Source organism: Clytia hemisphaerica, unplaced genomic scaffold, assembly GCF_902728285.1.
Source record: "Clytia hemisphaerica strain Z4C2 unplaced genomic scaffold, Clytia hemisphaerica genome assembly, whole genome shotgun sequence".
Taxonomy (NCBI): Eukaryota; Metazoa; Cnidaria; class Hydrozoa; order Leptothecata; family Clytiidae; genus Clytia; species Clytia hemisphaerica.
Genome location: NW_027104054.1, coordinates 213,060 through 227,703, shown reverse-complemented (window position 1 = coordinate 227,703; position 14,644 = coordinate 213,060). Strand labels below are relative to the sequence as shown.

Below are 14,644 nucleotides of genomic sequence, written 5' to 3'. Positions count from 1 at the left end.
GGTTAAATGTGGCAAGCAAAGGAAATTTTAGTGCACACTCAAAGAGATAGAAAATAAAGGAGGTTGCACGTTGCTGCTTTACAGCCGGGCTACTCTTGTTTTCTATTCAATTTCCTTTGTTTTGCAACAAAGAAAAATCGCCTTTGACGCGAGCTGAGTTATGCCGCCAATCAAGAAGGGAGCAAATATGGCGAGTCGAAACGGTGATTTTTCTGGTGTCATTTCTGTTATGTCTATTCGACTTATGACTAAATTTTCTATCTATTTGACACACTTAATGAGGGGTGTTCTTTTAATCATTGATTTTAAGGGCAAAAATACCTATAAATTTGAAGGATAGAATTCTGATGCTGGTATTAGTATTTCTCAATGCTCTAGCCTGTTGGCTTGAGATTGAATACATTGCATTGCTAATTACAACCACAATTAAATTTCTTTCGTAAACATATTTATAATCAAGTTTAATTTAGCCATCGTGGCTAGCCATCGTGGTTATAGACGTTTGAGTGTGACTTTTAAAGACTTTGAATAGCTTTGAAAACCTTTGAGATCCTGCTCAGTCTTGTAATATAATCAAACAGGTTTGCAGTTTGAGGTAAAGAAGGATACATAATACACGGAATTCATGGCAGAATGGCCGAGTGGTCTAAGGCGCTGGTTTCAGGTACCAGTCACTGCGGTGGCGTGGGTTCGAATCCCACTTCTGTCAACGTTGGCAATTAAGTAGAACGGGACCATGCATTAGGTATTGAATGCCCTAAAAATGTAAAGTACGTAAATAAATTCATTGAGTAATCTAATGCGAGTAATTGCATTTAAGAAAGTTAGAGAATAGCTCGTTCTCTGTCGATAAATAGCAGAAAAACAGTAAGCGTATACCTTGTCATTGATATTGACGGAGCTTTGAAAACCTTTGAGATCCTGCTCAGTCTTGTAATATAATCAAACAGGTTTGCAGTTTGAGGTAAAGAAGGATACATAATACACGGAATTCATGGCAGAATGGCCGAGTGGTCTAAGGCGCTGGTTTCAGGTACCAGTCACTGCGGTGGCGTGGGTTCGAATCCCACTTCTGTCAACGTTGGCAATTAAGTAGAACGGGACCATGCATTAGGTATTGAATGCCCTAAAAATGTAAAGTACGTAAATAAATTCATTGAGTAATCTAATGCGAGTAATTGCATTTAAGAAAGTTAGAGAATAGCTCGTTCTCTGTCGATAAATAGCAGAAAAACAGTAAGCGTATACCTTGTCATTGATATTGACGGAGCTTTGAAAACCTTTGAGATCCTGCTCAGTCTTGTAATATAATCAAACAGGTTTGCAGTTTGAGGTAAAGAAGGATACATAATACACGGAATTCATGGCAGAATGGCCGAGTGGTCTAAGGCGCTGGTTTCAGGTACCAGTCACTGCGGTGGCGTGGGTTCGAATCCCACTTCTGTCAACGTTGGCAATTAAGTAGAACGGGACCATGCATTAGGTATTGAATGCCCTAAAAATGTAAAGTACGTAAATAAATTCATTGAGTAATCTAATGCGAGTAATTGCATTTAAGAAAGTTAGAGAATAGCTCGTTCTCTGTCGATAAATAGCAGAAAAACAGTAAGCGTATACCTTGTCATTGATATTGACGGAGCTTTGAAAACCTTTGAGATCCTGCTCAGTCTTGTAATATAATCAAACAGGTTTGCAGTTTGAGGTAAAGAAGGATACATAATACACGGAATTCATGGCAGAATGGCCGAGTGGTCTAAGGCGCTGGTTTCAGGTACCAGTCACTGCGGTGGCGTGGGTTCGAATCCCACTTCTGTCAACGTTGGCAATTAAGTAGAACGGGACCATGCATTAGGTATTGAATGCCCTAAAAATGTAAAGTACGTAAATAAATTCATTGAGTAATCTAATGCGAGTAATTGCATTTAAGAAAGTTAGAGAATAGCTCGTTCTCTGTCGATAAATAGCAGAAAAACAGTAAGCGTATACCTTGTCATTGATATTGACGGAGCTTTGAAAACCTTTGAGATCCTGCTCAGTCTTGTAATATAATCAAACAGGTTTGCAGTTTGAGGTAAAGAAGGATACATAATACACGGAATTCATGGCAGAATGGCCGAGTGGTCTAAGGCGCTGGTTTCAGGTACCAGTCACTGCGGTGGCGTGGGTTCGAATCCCACTTCTGTCAACGTTGGCAATTAAGTAGAACGGGACCATGCATTAGGTATTGAATGCCCTAAAAATGTAAAGTACGTAAATAAATTCATTGAGTAATCTAATGCGAGTAATTGCATTTAAGAAAGTTAGAGAATAGCTCGTTCTCTGTCGATAAATAGCAGAAAAACAGTAAGCGTATACCTTGTCATTGATATTGACGGAGCTTTGAAAACCTTTGAGATCCTGCTCAGTCTTGTAATATAATCAAACAGGTTTGCAGTTTGAGGTAAAGAAGGATACATAATACACGGAATTCATGGCAGAATGGCCGAGTGGTCTAAGGCGCTGGTTTCAGGTACCAGTCACTGCGGTGGCGTGGGTTCGAATCCCACTTCTGTCAACGTTGGCAATTAAGTAGAACGGGACCATGCATTAGGTATTGAATGCCCTAAAAATGTAAAGTACGTAAATAAATTCATTGAGTAATCTAATGCGAGTAATTGCATTTAAGAAAGTTAGAGAATAGCTCGTTCTCTGTCGATAAATAGCAGAAAAACAGTAAGCGTATACCTTGTCATTGATATTGACGGAGCTTTGAAAACCTTTGAGATCCTGCTCAGTCTTGTAATATAATCAAACAGGTTTGCAGTTTGAGGTAAAGAAGGATACATAATACACGGAATTCATGGCAGAATGGCCGAGTGGTCTAAGGCGCTGGTTTCAGGTACCAGTCACTGCGGTGGCGTGGGTTCGAATCCCACTTCTGTCAACGTTGGCAATTAAGTAGAACGGGACCATGCATTAGGTATTGAATGCCCTAAAAATGTAAAGTACGTAAATAAATTCATTGAGTAATCTAATGCGAGTAATTGCATTTAAGAAAGTTAGAGAATAGCTCGTTCTCTGTCGATAAATAGCAGAAAAACAGTAAGCGTATACCTTGTCATTGATATTGACGGAGCTTTGAAAACCTTTGAGATCCTGCTCAGTCTTGTAATATAATCAAACAGGTTTGCAGTTTGAGGTAAAGAAGGATACATAATACACGGAATTCATGGCAGAATGGCCGAGTGGTCTAAGGCGCTGGTTTCAGGTACCAGTCACTGCGGTGGCGTGGGTTCGAATCCCACTTCTGTCAACGTTGGCAATTAAGTAGAACGGGACCATGCATTAGGTATTGAATGCCCTAAAAATGTAAAGTACGTAAATAAATTCATTGAGTAATCTAATGCGAGTAATTGCATTTAAGAAAGTTAGAGAATAGCTCGTTCTCTGTCGATAAATAGCAGAAAAACAGTAAGCGTATACCTTGTCATTGATATTGACGGAGCTTTGAAAACCTTTGAGATCCTGCTCAGTCTTGTAATATAATCAAACAGGTTTGCAGTTTGAGGTAAAGAAGGATACATAATACACGGAATTCATGGCAGAATGGCCGAGTGGTCTAAGGCGCTGGTTTCAGGTACCAGTCACTGCGGTGGCGTGGGTTCGAATCCCACTTCTGTCAACGTTGGCAATTAAGTAGAACGGGACCATGCATTAGGTATTGAATGCCCTAAAAATGTAAAGTACGTAAATAAATTCATTGAGTAATCTAATGCGAGTAATTGCATTTAAGAAAGTTAGAGAATAGCTCGTTCTCTGTCGATAAATAGCAGAAAAACAGTAAGCGTATACCTTGTCATTGATATTGACGGAGCTTTGAAAACCTTTGAGATCCTGCTCAGTCTTGTAATATAATCAAACAGGTTTGCAGTTTGAGGTAAAGAAGGATACATAATACACGGAATTCATGGCAGAATGGCCGAGTGGTCTAAGGCGCTGGTTTCAGGTACCAGTCACTGCGGTGGCGTGGGTTCGAATCCCACTTCTGTCAACGTTGGCAATTAAGTAGAACGGGACCATGCATTAGGTATTGAATGCCCTAAAAATGTAAAGTACGTAAATAAATTCATTGAGTAATCTAATGCGAGTAATTGCATTTAAGAAAGTTAGAGAATAGCTCGTTCTCTGTCGATAAATAGCAGAAAAACAGTAAGCGTATACCTTGTCATTGATATTGACGGAGCTTTGAAAACCTTTGAGATCCTGCTCAGTCTTGTAATATAATCAAACAGGTTTGCAGTTTGAGGTAAAGAAGGATACATAATACACGGAATTCATGGCAGAATGGCCGAGTGGTCTAAGGCGCTGGTTTCAGGTACCAGTCACTGCGGTGGCGTGGGTTCGAATCCCACTTCTGTCAACGTTGGCAATTAAGTAGAACGGGACCATGCATTAGGTATTGAATGCCCTAAAAATGTAAAGTACGTAAATAAATTCATTGAGTAATCTAATGCGAGTAATTGCATTTAAGAAAGTTAGAGAATAGCTCGTTCTCTGTCGATAAATAGCAGAAAAACAGTAAGCGTATACCTTGTCATTGATATTGACGGAGCTTTGAAAACCTTTGAGATCCTGCTCAGTCTTGTAATATAATCAAACAGGTTTGCAGTTTGAGGTAAAGAAGGATACATAATACACGGAATTCATGGCAGAATGGCCGAGTGGTCTAAGGCGCTGGTTTCAGGTACCAGTCACTGCGGTGGCGTGGGTTCGAATCCCACTTCTGTCAACGTTGGCAATTAAGTAGAACGGGACCATGCATTAGGTATTGAATGCCCTAAAAATGTAAAGTACGTAAATAAATTCATTGAGTAATCTAATGCGAGTAATTGCATTTAAGAAAGTTAGAGAATAGCTCGTTCTCTGTCGATAAATAGCAGAAAAACAGTAAGCGTATACCTTGTCATTGATATTGACGGAGCTTTGAAAACCTTTGAGATCCTGCTCAGTCTTGTAATATAATCAAACAGGTTTGCAGTTTGAGGTAAAGAAGGATACATAATACACGGAATTCATGGCAGAATGGCCGAGTGGTCTAAGGCGCTGGTTTCAGGTACCAGTCACTGCGGTGGCGTGGGTTCGAATCCCACTTCTGTCAACGTTGGCAATTAAGTAGAACGGGACCATGCATTAGGTATTGAATGCCCTAAAAATGTAAAGTACGTAAATAAATTCATTGAGTAATCTAATGCGAGTAATTGCATTTAAGAAAGTTAGAGAATAGCTCGTTCTCTGTCGATAAATAGCAGAAAAACAGTAAGCGTATACCTTGTCATTGATATTGACGGAGCTTTGAAAACCTTTGAGATCCTGCTCAGTCTTGTAATATAATCAAACAGGTTTGCAGTTTGAGGTAAAGAAGGATACATAATACACGGAATTCATGGCAGAATGGCCGAGTGGTCTAAGGCGCTGGTTTCAGGTACCAGTCACTGCGGTGGCGTGGGTTCGAATCCCACTTCTGTCAACGTTGGCAATTAAGTAGAACGGGACCATGCATTAGGTATTGAATGCCCTAAAAATGTAAAGTACGTAAATAAATTCATTGAGTAATCTAATGCGAGTAATTGCATTTAAGAAAGTTAGAGAATAGCTCGTTCTCTGTCGATAAATAGCAGAAAAACAGTAAGCGTATACCTTGTCATTGATATTGACGGAGCTTTGAAAACCTTTGAGATCCTGCTCAGTCTTGTAATATAATCAAACAGGTTTGCAGTTTGAGGTAAAGAAGGATACATAATACACGGAATTCATGGCAGAATGGCCGAGTGGTCTAAGGCGCTGGTTTCAGGTACCAGTCACTGCGGTGGCGTGGGTTCGAATCCCACTTCTGTCAACGTTGGCAATTAAGTAGAACGGGACCATGCATTAGGTATTGAATGCCCTAAAAATGTAAAGTACGTAAATAAATTCATTGAGTAATCTAATGCGAGTAATTGCATTTAAGAAAGTTAGAGAATAGCTCGTTCTCTGTCGATAAATAGCAGAAAAACAGTAAGCGTATACCTTGTCATTGATATTGACGGAGCTTTGAAAACCTTTGAGATCCTGCTCAGTCTTGTAATATAATCAAACAGGTTTGCAGTTTGAGGTAAAGAAGGATACATAATACACGGAATTCATGGCAGAATGGCCGAGTGGTCTAAGGCGCTGGTTTCAGGTACCAGTCACTGCGGTGGCGTGGGTTCGAATCCCACTTCTGTCAACGTTGGCAATTAAGTAGAACGGGACCATGCATTAGGTATTGAATGCCCTAAAAATGTAAAGTACGTAAATAAATTCATTGAGTAATCTAATGCGAGTAATTGCATTTAAGAAAGTTAGAGAATAGCTCGTTCTCTGTCGATAAATAGCAGAAAAACAGTAAGCGTATACCTTGTCATTGATATTGACGGAGCTTTGAAAACCTTTGAGATCCTGCTCAGTCTTGTAATATAATCAAACAGGTTTGCAGTTTGAGGTAAAGAAGGATACATAATACACGGAATTCATGGCAGAATGGCCGAGTGGTCTAAGGCGCTGGTTTCAGGTACCAGTCACTGCGGTGGCGTGGGTTCGAATCCCACTTCTGTCAACGTTGGCAATTAAGTAGAACGGGACCATGCATTAGGTATTGAATGCCCTAAAAATGTAAAGTACGTAAATAAATTCATTGAGTAATCTAATGCGAGTAATTGCATTTAAGAAAGTTAGAGAATAGCTCGTTCTCTGTCGATAAATAGCAGAAAAACAGTAAGCGTATACCTTGTCATTGATATTGACGGAGCTTTGAAAACCTTTGAGATCCTGCTCAGTCTTGTAATATAATCAAACAGGTTTGCAGTTTGAGGTAAAGAAGGATACATAATACACGGAATTCATGGCAGAATGGCCGAGTGGTCTAAGGCGCTGGTTTCAGGTACCAGTCACTGCGGTGGCGTGGGTTCGAATCCCACTTCTGTCAACGTTGGCAATTAAGTAGAACGGGACCATGCATTAGGTATTGAATGCCCTAAAAATGTAAAGTACGTAAATAAATTCATTGAGTAATCTAATGCGAGTAATTGCATTTAAGAAAGTTAGAGAATAGCTCGTTCTCTGTCGATAAATAGCAGAAAAACAGTAAGCGTATACCTTGTCATTGATATTGACGGAGCTTTGAAAACCTTTGAGATCCTGCTCAGTCTTGTAATATAATCAAACAGGTTTGCAGTTTGAGGTAAAGAAGGATACATAATACACGGAATTCATGGCAGAATGGCCGAGTGGTCTAAGGCGCTGGTTTCAGGTACCAGTCACTGCGGTGGCGTGGGTTCGAATCCCACTTCTGTCAACGTTGGCAATTAAGTAGAACGGGACCATGCATTAGGTATTGAATGCCCTAAAAATGTAAAGTACGTAAATAAATTCATTGAGTAATCTAATGCGAGTAATTGCATTTAAGAAAGTTAGAGAATAGCTCGTTCTCTGTCGATAAATAGCAGAAAAACAGTAAGCGTATACCTTGTCATTGATATTGACGGAGCTTTGAAAACCTTTGAGATCCTGCTCAGTCTTGTAATATAATCAAACAGGTTTGCAGTTTGAGGTAAAGAAGGATACATAATACACGGAATTCATGGCAGAATGGCCGAGTGGTCTAAGGCGCTGGTTTCAGGTACCAGTCACTGCGGTGGCGTGGGTTCGAATCCCACTTCTGTCAACGTTGGCAATTAAGTAGAACGGGACCATGCATTAGGTATTGAATGCCCTAAAAATGTAAAGTACGTAAATAAATTCATTGAGTAATCTAATGCGAGTAATTGCATTTAAGAAAGTTAGAGAATAGCTCGTTCTCTGTCGATAAATAGCAGAAAAACAGTAAGCGTATACCTTGTCATTGATATTGACGGAGCTTTGAAAACCTTTGAGATCCTGCTCAGTCTTGTAATATAATCAAACAGGTTTGCAGTTTGAGGTAAAGAAGGATACATAATACACGGAATTCATGGCAGAATGGCCGAGTGGTCTAAGGCGCTGGTTTCAGGTACCAGTCACTGCGGTGGCGTGGGTTCGAATCCCACTTCTGTCAACGTTGGCAATTAAGTAGAACGGGACCATGCATTAGGTATTGAATGCCCTAAAAATGTAAAGTACGTAAATAAATTCATTGAGTAATCTAATGCGAGTAATTGCATTTAAGAAAGTTAGAGAATAGCTCGTTCTCTGTCGATAAATAGCAGAAAAACAGTAAGCGTATACCTTGTCATTGATATTGACGGAGCTTTGAAAACCTTTGAGATCCTGCTCAGTCTTGTAATATAATCAAACAGGTTTGCAGTTTGAGGTAAAGAAGGATACATAATACACGGAATTCATGGCAGAATGGCCGAGTGGTCTAAGGCGCTGGTTTCAGGTACCAGTCACTGCGGTGGCGTGGGTTCGAATCCCACTTCTGTCAACGTTGGCAATTAAGTAGAACGGGACCATGCATTAGGTATTGAATGCCCTAAAAATGTAAAGTACGTAAATAAATTCATTGAGTAATCTAATGCGAGTAATTGCATTTAAGAAAGTTAGAGAATAGCTCGTTCTCTGTCGATAAATAGCAGAAAAACAGTAAGCGTATACCTTGTCATTGATATTGACGGAGCTTTGAAAACCTTTGAGATCCTGCTCAGTCTTGTAATATAATCAAACAGGTTTGCAGTTTGAGGTAAAGAAGGATACATAATACACGGAATTCATGGCAGAATGGCCGAGTGGTCTAAGGCGCTGGTTTCAGGTACCAGTCACTGCGGTGGCGTGGGTTCGAATCCCACTTCTGTCAACGTTGGCAATTAAGTAGAACGGGACCATGCATTAGGTATTGAATGCCCTAAAAATGTAAAGTACGTAAATAAATTCATTGAGTAATCTAATGCGAGTAATTGCATTTAAGAAAGTTAGAGAATAGCTCGTTCTCTGTCGATAAATAGCAGAAAAACAGTAAGCGTATACCTTGTCATTGATATTGACGGAGCTTTGAAAACCTTTGAGATCCTGCTCAGTCTTGTAATATAATCAAACAGGTTTGCAGTTTGAGGTAAAGAAGGATACATAATACACGGAATTCATGGCAGAATGGCCGAGTGGTCTAAGGCGCTGGTTTCAGGTACCAGTCACTGCGGTGGCGTGGGTTCGAATCCCACTTCTGTCAACGTTGGCAATTAAGTAGAACGGGACCATGCATTAGGTATTGAATGCCCTAAAAATGTAAAGTACGTAAATAAATTCATTGAGTAATCTAATGCGAGTAATTGCATTTAAGAAAGTTAGAGAATAGCTCGTTCTCTGTCGATAAATAGCAGAAAAACAGTAAGCGTATACCTTGTCATTGATATTGACGGAGCTTTGAAAACCTTTGAGATCCTGCTCAGTCTTGTAATATAATCAAACAGGTTTGCAGTTTGAGGTAAAGAAGGATACATAATACACGGAATTCATGGCAGAATGGCCGAGTGGTCTAAGGCGCTGGTTTCAGGTACCAGTCACTGCGGTGGCGTGGGTTCGAATCCCACTTCTGTCAACGTTGGCAATTAAGTAGAACGGGACCATGCATTAGGTATTGAATGCCCTAAAAATGTAAAGTACGTAAATAAATTCATTGAGTAATCTAATGCGAGTAATTGCATTTAAGAAAGTTAGAGAATAGCTCGTTCTCTGTCGATAAATAGCAGAAAAACAGTAAGCGTATACCTTGTCATTGATATTGACGGAGCTTTGAAAACCTTTGAGATCCTGCTCAGTCTTGTAATATAATCAAACAGGTTTGCAGTTTGAGGTAAAGAAGGATACATAATACACGGAATTCATGGCAGAATGGCCGAGTGGTCTAAGGCGCTGGTTTCAGGTACCAGTCACTGCGGTGGCGTGGGTTCGAATCCCACTTCTGTCAACGTTGGCAATTAAGTAGAACGGGACCATGCATTAGGTATTGAATGCCCTAAAAATGTAAAGTACGTAAATAAATTCATTGAGTAATCTAATGCGAGTAATTGCATTTAAGAAAGTTAGAGAATAGCTCGTTCTCTGTCGATAAATAGCAGAAAAACAGTAAGCGTATACCTTGTCATTGATATTGACGGAGCTTTGAAAACCTTTGAGATCCTGCTCAGTCTTGTAATATAATCAAACAGGTTTGCAGTTTGAGGTAAAGAAGGATACATAATACACGGAATTCATGGCAGAATGGCCGAGTGGTCTAAGGCGCTGGTTTCAGGTACCAGTCACTGCGGTGGCGTGGGTTCGAATCCCACTTCTGTCAACGTTGGCAATTAAGTAGAACGGGACCATGCATTAGGTATTGAATGCCCTAAAAATGTAAAGTACGTAAATAAATTCATTGAGTAATCTAATGCGAGTAATTGCATTTAAGAAAGTTAGAGAATAGCTCGTTCTCTGTCGATAAATAGCAGAAAAACAGTAAGCGTATACCTTGTCATTGATATTGACGGAGCTTTGAAAACCTTTGAGATCCTGCTCAGTCTTGTAATATAATCAAACAGGTTTGCAGTTTGAGGTAAAGAAGGATACATAATACACGGAATTCATGGCAGAATGGCCGAGTGGTCTAAGGCGCTGGTTTCAGGTACCAGTCACTGCGGTGGCGTGGGTTCGAATCCCACTTCTGTCAACGTTGGCAATTAAGTAGAACGGGACCATGCATTAGGTATTGAATGCCCTAAAAATGTAAAGTACGTAAATAAATTCATTGAGTAATCTAATGCGAGTAATTGCATTTAAGAAAGTTAGAGAATAGCTCGTTCTCTGTCGATAAATAGCAGAAAAACAGTAAGCGTATACCTTGTCATTGATATTGACGGAGCTTTGAAAACCTTTGAGATCCTGCTCAGTCTTGTAATATAATCAAACAGGTTTGCAGTTTGAGGTAAAGAAGGATACATAATACACGGAATTCATGGCAGAATGGCCGAGTGGTCTAAGGCGCTGGTTTCAGGTACCAGTCACTGCGGTGGCGTGGGTTCGAATCCCACTTCTGTCAACGTTGGCAATTAAGTAGAACGGGACCATGCATTAGGTATTGAATGCCCTAAAAATGTAAAGTACGTAAATAAATTCATTGAGTAATCTAATGCGAGTAATTGCATTTAAGAAAGTTAGAGAATAGCTCGTTCTCTGTCGATAAATAGCAGAAAAACAGTAAGCGTATACCTTGTCATTGATATTGACGGAGCTTTGAAAACCTTTGAGATCCTGCTCAGTCTTGTAATATAATCAAACAGGTTTGCAGTTTGAGGTAAAGAAGGATACATAATACACGGAATTCATGGCAGAATGGCCGAGTGGTCTAAGGCGCTGGTTTCAGGTACCAGTCACTGCGGTGGCGTGGGTTCGAATCCCACTTCTGTCAACGTTGGCAATTAAGTAGAACGGGACCATGCATTAGGTATTGAATGCCCTAAAAATGTAAAGTACGTAAATAAATTCATTGAGTAATCTAATGCGAGTAATTGCATTTAAGAAAGTTAGAGAATAGCTCGTTCTCTGTCGATAAATAGCAGAAAAACAGTAAGCGTATACCTTGTCATTGATATTGACGGAGCTTTGAAAACCTTTGAGATCCTGCTCAGTCTTGTAATATAATCAAACAGGTTTGCAGTTTGAGGTAAAGAAGGATACATAATACACGGAATTCATGGCAGAATGGCCGAGTGGTCTAAGGCGCTGGTTTCAGGTACCAGTCACTGCGGTGGCGTGGGTTCGAATCCCACTTCTGTCAACGTTGGCAATTAAGTAGAACGGGACCATGCATTAGGTATTGAATGCCCTAAAAATGTAAAGTACGTAAATAAATTCATTGAGTAATCTAATGCGAGTAATTGCATTTAAGAAAGTTAGAGAATAGCTCGTTCTCTGTCGATAAATAGCAGAAAAACAGTAAGCGTATACCTTGTCATTGATATTGACGGAGCTTTGAAAACCTTTGAGATCCTGCTCAGTCTTGTAATATAATCAAACAGGTTTGCAGTTTGAGGTAAAGAAGGATACATAATACACGGAATTCATGGCAGAATGGCCGAGTGGTCTAAGGCGCTGGTTTCAGGTACCAGTCACTGCGGTGGCGTGGGTTCGAATCCCACTTCTGTCAACGTTGGCAATTAAGTAGAACGGGACCATGCATTAGGTATTGAATGCCCTAAAAATGTAAAGTACGTAAATAAATTCATTGAGTAATCTAATGCGAGTAATTGCATTTAAGAAAGTTAGAGAATAGCTCGTTCTCTGTCGATAAATAGCAGAAAAACAGTAAGCGTATACCTTGTCATTGATATTGACGGAGCTTTGAAAACCTTTGAGATCCTGCTCAGTCTTGTAATATAATCAAACAGGTTTGCAGTTTGAGGTAAAGAAGGATACATAATACACGGAATTCATGGCAGAATGGCCGAGTGGTCTAAGGCGCTGGTTTCAGGTACCAGTCACTGCGGTGGCGTGGGTTCGAATCCCACTTCTGTCAACGTTGGCAATTAAGTAGAACGGGACCATGCATTAGGTATTGAATGCCCTAAAAATGTAAAGTACGTAAATAAATTCATTGAGTAATCTAATGCGAGTAATTGCATTTAAGAAAGTTAGAGAATAGCTCGTTCTCTGTCGATAAATAGCAGAAAAACAGTAAGCGTATACCTTGTCATTGATATTGACGGAGCTTTGAAAACCTTTGAGATCCTGCTCAGTCTTGTAATATAATCAAACAGGTTTGCAGTTTGAGGTAAAGAAGGATACATAATACACGGAATTCATGGCAGAATGGCCGAGTGGTCTAAGGCGCTGGTTTCAGGTACCAGTCACTGCGGTGGCGTGGGTTCGAATCCCACTTCTGTCAACGTTGGCAATTAAGTAGAACGGGACCATGCATTAGGTATTGAATGCCCTAAAAATGTAAAGTACGTAAATAAATTCATTGAGTAATCTAATGCGAGTAATTGCATTTAAGAAAGTTAGAGAATAGCTCGTTCTCTGTCGATAAATAGCAGAAAAACAGTAAGCGTATACCTTGTCATTGATATTGACGGAGCTTTGAAAACCTTTGAGATCCTGCTCAGTCTTGTAATATAATCAAACAGGTTTGCAGTTTGAGGTAAAGAAGGATACATAATACACGGAATTCATGGCAGAATGGCCGAGTGGTCTAAGGCGCTGGTTTCAGGTACCAGTCACTGCGGTGGCGTGGGTTCGAATCCCACTTCTGTCAACGTTGGCAATTAAGTAGAACGGGACCATGCATTAGGTATTGAATGCCCTAAAAATGTAAAGTACGTAAATAAATTCATTGAGTAATCTAATGCGAGTAATTGCATTTAAGAAAGTTAGAGAATAGCTCGTTCTCTGTCGATAAATAGCAGAAAAACAGTAAGCGTATACCTTGTCATTGATATTGACGGAGCTTTGAAAACCTTTGAGATCCTGCTCAGTCTTGTAATATAATCAAACAGGTTTGCAGTTTGAGGTAAAGAAGGATACATAATACACGGAATTCATGGCAGAATGGCCGAGTGGTCTAAGGCGCTGGTTTCAGGTACCAGTCACTGCGGTGGCGTGGGTTCGAATCCCACTTCTGTCAACGTTGGCAATTAAGTAGAACGGGACCATGCATTAGGTATTGAATGCCCTAAAAATGTAAAGTACGTAAATAAATTCATTGAGTAATCTAATGCGAGTAATTGCATTTAAGAAAGTTAGAGAATAGCTCGTTCTCTGTCGATAAATAGCAGAAAAACAGTAAGCGTATACCTTGTCATTGATATTGACGGAGCTTTGAAAACCTTTGAGATCCTGCTCAGTCTTGTAATATAATCAAACAGGTTTGCAGTTTGAGGTAAAGAAGGATACATAATACACGGAATTCATGGCAGAATGGCCGAGTGGTCTAAGGCGCTGGTTTCAGGTACCAGTCACTGCGGTGGCGTGGGTTCGAATCCCACTTCTGTCAACGTTGGCAATTAAGTAGAACGGGACCATGCATTAGGTATTGAATGCCCTAAAAATGTAAAGTACGTAAATAAATTCATTGAGTAATCTAATGCGAGTAATTGCATTTAAGAAAGTTAGAGAATAGCTCGTTCTCTGTCGATAAATAGCAGAAAAACAGTAAGCGTATACCTTGTCATTGATATTGACGGAGCTTTGAAAACCTTTGAGATCCTGCTCAGTCTTGTAATATAATCAAACAGGTTTGCAGTTTGAGGTAAAGAAGGATACATAATACACGGAATTCATGGCAGAATGGCCGAGTGGTCTAAGGCGCTGGTTTCAGGTACCAGTCACTGCGGTGGCGTGGGTTCGAATCCCACTTCTGTCAACGTTGGCAATTAAGTAGAACGGGACCATGCATTAGGTATTGAATGCCCTAAAAATGTAAAGTACGTAAATAAATTCATTGAGTAATCTAATGCGAGTAATTGCATTTAAGAAAGTTAGAGAATAGCTCGTTCTCTGTCGATAAATAGCAGAAAAACAGTAAGCGTATACCTTGTCATTGATATTGACGGAGCTTTGAAAACCTTTGAGATCCTGCTCAGTCTTGTAATATAATCAAACAGGTTTGCAGTTTGAGGTAAAGAAGGATACATAATACACGGAA

The 14,644-nt window shown here is 39.9% G+C and overlaps 38 non-coding genes across 38 annotated transcripts; all 38 read left to right on the top strand.

The window, feature by feature from the left end:
- Positions 1 to 627: 627 nt before the first annotated feature.
- Trnal-cag (transfer RNA leucine (anticodon CAG)) lies at positions 628 to 709 on the top strand. Its single transcript has one exon. It is a non-coding gene; the product is annotated as a tRNA-Leu (tRNA).
- Positions 710 to 996: 287 nt separating this feature from the next.
- Positions 997 to 1,078, top strand: Trnal-cag (transfer RNA leucine (anticodon CAG)). The gene has a single exon. It is a non-coding gene; the product is annotated as a tRNA-Leu (tRNA).
- A 287-nt stretch (positions 1,079 to 1,365) lies between these two features.
- On the top strand, positions 1,366 to 1,447 carry Trnal-cag (transfer RNA leucine (anticodon CAG)). Its single transcript has one exon. It is a non-coding gene; the product is annotated as a tRNA-Leu (tRNA).
- A 287-nt stretch (positions 1,448 to 1,734) lies between these two features.
- On the top strand, positions 1,735 to 1,816 carry Trnal-cag (transfer RNA leucine (anticodon CAG)). Its single transcript has one exon. It is a non-coding gene; the product is annotated as a tRNA-Leu (tRNA).
- A 287-nt stretch (positions 1,817 to 2,103) lies between these two features.
- Trnal-cag (transfer RNA leucine (anticodon CAG)) lies at positions 2,104 to 2,185 on the top strand. Its single transcript has one exon. It is a non-coding gene; the product is annotated as a tRNA-Leu (tRNA).
- A 287-nt stretch (positions 2,186 to 2,472) lies between these two features.
- On the top strand, positions 2,473 to 2,554 carry Trnal-cag (transfer RNA leucine (anticodon CAG)). The gene has a single exon. It is a non-coding gene; the product is annotated as a tRNA-Leu (tRNA).
- A 287-nt stretch (positions 2,555 to 2,841) lies between these two features.
- On the top strand, positions 2,842 to 2,923 carry Trnal-cag (transfer RNA leucine (anticodon CAG)). The gene has a single exon. It is a non-coding gene; the product is annotated as a tRNA-Leu (tRNA).
- A 287-nt stretch (positions 2,924 to 3,210) lies between these two features.
- On the top strand, positions 3,211 to 3,292 carry Trnal-cag (transfer RNA leucine (anticodon CAG)). Its single transcript has one exon. It is a non-coding gene; the product is annotated as a tRNA-Leu (tRNA).
- Positions 3,293 to 3,579: 287 nt separating this feature from the next.
- Positions 3,580 to 3,661, top strand: Trnal-cag (transfer RNA leucine (anticodon CAG)). The gene has a single exon. It is a non-coding gene; the product is annotated as a tRNA-Leu (tRNA).
- A 287-nt stretch (positions 3,662 to 3,948) lies between these two features.
- Positions 3,949 to 4,030, top strand: Trnal-cag (transfer RNA leucine (anticodon CAG)). Its single transcript has one exon. It is a non-coding gene; the product is annotated as a tRNA-Leu (tRNA).
- A 287-nt stretch (positions 4,031 to 4,317) lies between these two features.
- Trnal-cag (transfer RNA leucine (anticodon CAG)) lies at positions 4,318 to 4,399 on the top strand. Its single transcript has one exon. It is a non-coding gene; the product is annotated as a tRNA-Leu (tRNA).
- A 287-nt stretch (positions 4,400 to 4,686) lies between these two features.
- On the top strand, positions 4,687 to 4,768 carry Trnal-cag (transfer RNA leucine (anticodon CAG)). Its single transcript has one exon. It is a non-coding gene; the product is annotated as a tRNA-Leu (tRNA).
- Positions 4,769 to 5,055: 287 nt separating this feature from the next.
- Trnal-cag (transfer RNA leucine (anticodon CAG)) lies at positions 5,056 to 5,137 on the top strand. The gene has a single exon. It is a non-coding gene; the product is annotated as a tRNA-Leu (tRNA).
- Positions 5,138 to 5,424: 287 nt separating this feature from the next.
- Trnal-cag (transfer RNA leucine (anticodon CAG)) lies at positions 5,425 to 5,506 on the top strand. The gene has a single exon. It is a non-coding gene; the product is annotated as a tRNA-Leu (tRNA).
- Positions 5,507 to 5,793: 287 nt separating this feature from the next.
- Positions 5,794 to 5,875, top strand: Trnal-cag (transfer RNA leucine (anticodon CAG)). The gene has a single exon. It is a non-coding gene; the product is annotated as a tRNA-Leu (tRNA).
- A 287-nt stretch (positions 5,876 to 6,162) lies between these two features.
- On the top strand, positions 6,163 to 6,244 carry Trnal-cag (transfer RNA leucine (anticodon CAG)). The gene has a single exon. It is a non-coding gene; the product is annotated as a tRNA-Leu (tRNA).
- A 287-nt stretch (positions 6,245 to 6,531) lies between these two features.
- Trnal-cag (transfer RNA leucine (anticodon CAG)) lies at positions 6,532 to 6,613 on the top strand. The gene has a single exon. It is a non-coding gene; the product is annotated as a tRNA-Leu (tRNA).
- A 287-nt stretch (positions 6,614 to 6,900) lies between these two features.
- Trnal-cag (transfer RNA leucine (anticodon CAG)) lies at positions 6,901 to 6,982 on the top strand. Its single transcript has one exon. It is a non-coding gene; the product is annotated as a tRNA-Leu (tRNA).
- Positions 6,983 to 7,269: 287 nt separating this feature from the next.
- Trnal-cag (transfer RNA leucine (anticodon CAG)) lies at positions 7,270 to 7,351 on the top strand. Its single transcript has one exon. It is a non-coding gene; the product is annotated as a tRNA-Leu (tRNA).
- A 287-nt stretch (positions 7,352 to 7,638) lies between these two features.
- Positions 7,639 to 7,720, top strand: Trnal-cag (transfer RNA leucine (anticodon CAG)). The gene has a single exon. It is a non-coding gene; the product is annotated as a tRNA-Leu (tRNA).
- A 287-nt stretch (positions 7,721 to 8,007) lies between these two features.
- On the top strand, positions 8,008 to 8,089 carry Trnal-cag (transfer RNA leucine (anticodon CAG)). The gene has a single exon. It is a non-coding gene; the product is annotated as a tRNA-Leu (tRNA).
- A 287-nt stretch (positions 8,090 to 8,376) lies between these two features.
- Positions 8,377 to 8,458, top strand: Trnal-cag (transfer RNA leucine (anticodon CAG)). Its single transcript has one exon. It is a non-coding gene; the product is annotated as a tRNA-Leu (tRNA).
- A 287-nt stretch (positions 8,459 to 8,745) lies between these two features.
- On the top strand, positions 8,746 to 8,827 carry Trnal-cag (transfer RNA leucine (anticodon CAG)). The gene has a single exon. It is a non-coding gene; the product is annotated as a tRNA-Leu (tRNA).
- Positions 8,828 to 9,114: 287 nt separating this feature from the next.
- On the top strand, positions 9,115 to 9,196 carry Trnal-cag (transfer RNA leucine (anticodon CAG)). Its single transcript has one exon. It is a non-coding gene; the product is annotated as a tRNA-Leu (tRNA).
- A 287-nt stretch (positions 9,197 to 9,483) lies between these two features.
- On the top strand, positions 9,484 to 9,565 carry Trnal-cag (transfer RNA leucine (anticodon CAG)). The gene has a single exon. It is a non-coding gene; the product is annotated as a tRNA-Leu (tRNA).
- Positions 9,566 to 9,852: 287 nt separating this feature from the next.
- On the top strand, positions 9,853 to 9,934 carry Trnal-cag (transfer RNA leucine (anticodon CAG)). Its single transcript has one exon. It is a non-coding gene; the product is annotated as a tRNA-Leu (tRNA).
- Positions 9,935 to 10,221: 287 nt separating this feature from the next.
- Positions 10,222 to 10,303, top strand: Trnal-cag (transfer RNA leucine (anticodon CAG)). The gene has a single exon. It is a non-coding gene; the product is annotated as a tRNA-Leu (tRNA).
- Positions 10,304 to 10,590: 287 nt separating this feature from the next.
- Trnal-cag (transfer RNA leucine (anticodon CAG)) lies at positions 10,591 to 10,672 on the top strand. The gene has a single exon. It is a non-coding gene; the product is annotated as a tRNA-Leu (tRNA).
- A 287-nt stretch (positions 10,673 to 10,959) lies between these two features.
- On the top strand, positions 10,960 to 11,041 carry Trnal-cag (transfer RNA leucine (anticodon CAG)). The gene has a single exon. It is a non-coding gene; the product is annotated as a tRNA-Leu (tRNA).
- A 287-nt stretch (positions 11,042 to 11,328) lies between these two features.
- Trnal-cag (transfer RNA leucine (anticodon CAG)) lies at positions 11,329 to 11,410 on the top strand. Its single transcript has one exon. It is a non-coding gene; the product is annotated as a tRNA-Leu (tRNA).
- Positions 11,411 to 11,697: 287 nt separating this feature from the next.
- On the top strand, positions 11,698 to 11,779 carry Trnal-cag (transfer RNA leucine (anticodon CAG)). Its single transcript has one exon. It is a non-coding gene; the product is annotated as a tRNA-Leu (tRNA).
- Positions 11,780 to 12,066: 287 nt separating this feature from the next.
- On the top strand, positions 12,067 to 12,148 carry Trnal-cag (transfer RNA leucine (anticodon CAG)). Its single transcript has one exon. It is a non-coding gene; the product is annotated as a tRNA-Leu (tRNA).
- Positions 12,149 to 12,435: 287 nt separating this feature from the next.
- On the top strand, positions 12,436 to 12,517 carry Trnal-cag (transfer RNA leucine (anticodon CAG)). The gene has a single exon. It is a non-coding gene; the product is annotated as a tRNA-Leu (tRNA).
- Positions 12,518 to 12,804: 287 nt separating this feature from the next.
- On the top strand, positions 12,805 to 12,886 carry Trnal-cag (transfer RNA leucine (anticodon CAG)). Its single transcript has one exon. It is a non-coding gene; the product is annotated as a tRNA-Leu (tRNA).
- A 287-nt stretch (positions 12,887 to 13,173) lies between these two features.
- Positions 13,174 to 13,255, top strand: Trnal-cag (transfer RNA leucine (anticodon CAG)). Its single transcript has one exon. It is a non-coding gene; the product is annotated as a tRNA-Leu (tRNA).
- A 287-nt stretch (positions 13,256 to 13,542) lies between these two features.
- Positions 13,543 to 13,624, top strand: Trnal-cag (transfer RNA leucine (anticodon CAG)). The gene has a single exon. It is a non-coding gene; the product is annotated as a tRNA-Leu (tRNA).
- A 287-nt stretch (positions 13,625 to 13,911) lies between these two features.
- On the top strand, positions 13,912 to 13,993 carry Trnal-cag (transfer RNA leucine (anticodon CAG)). The gene has a single exon. It is a non-coding gene; the product is annotated as a tRNA-Leu (tRNA).
- A 287-nt stretch (positions 13,994 to 14,280) lies between these two features.
- On the top strand, positions 14,281 to 14,362 carry Trnal-cag (transfer RNA leucine (anticodon CAG)). Its single transcript has one exon. It is a non-coding gene; the product is annotated as a tRNA-Leu (tRNA).
- Positions 14,363 to 14,644: the final 282 nt, after the last annotated feature.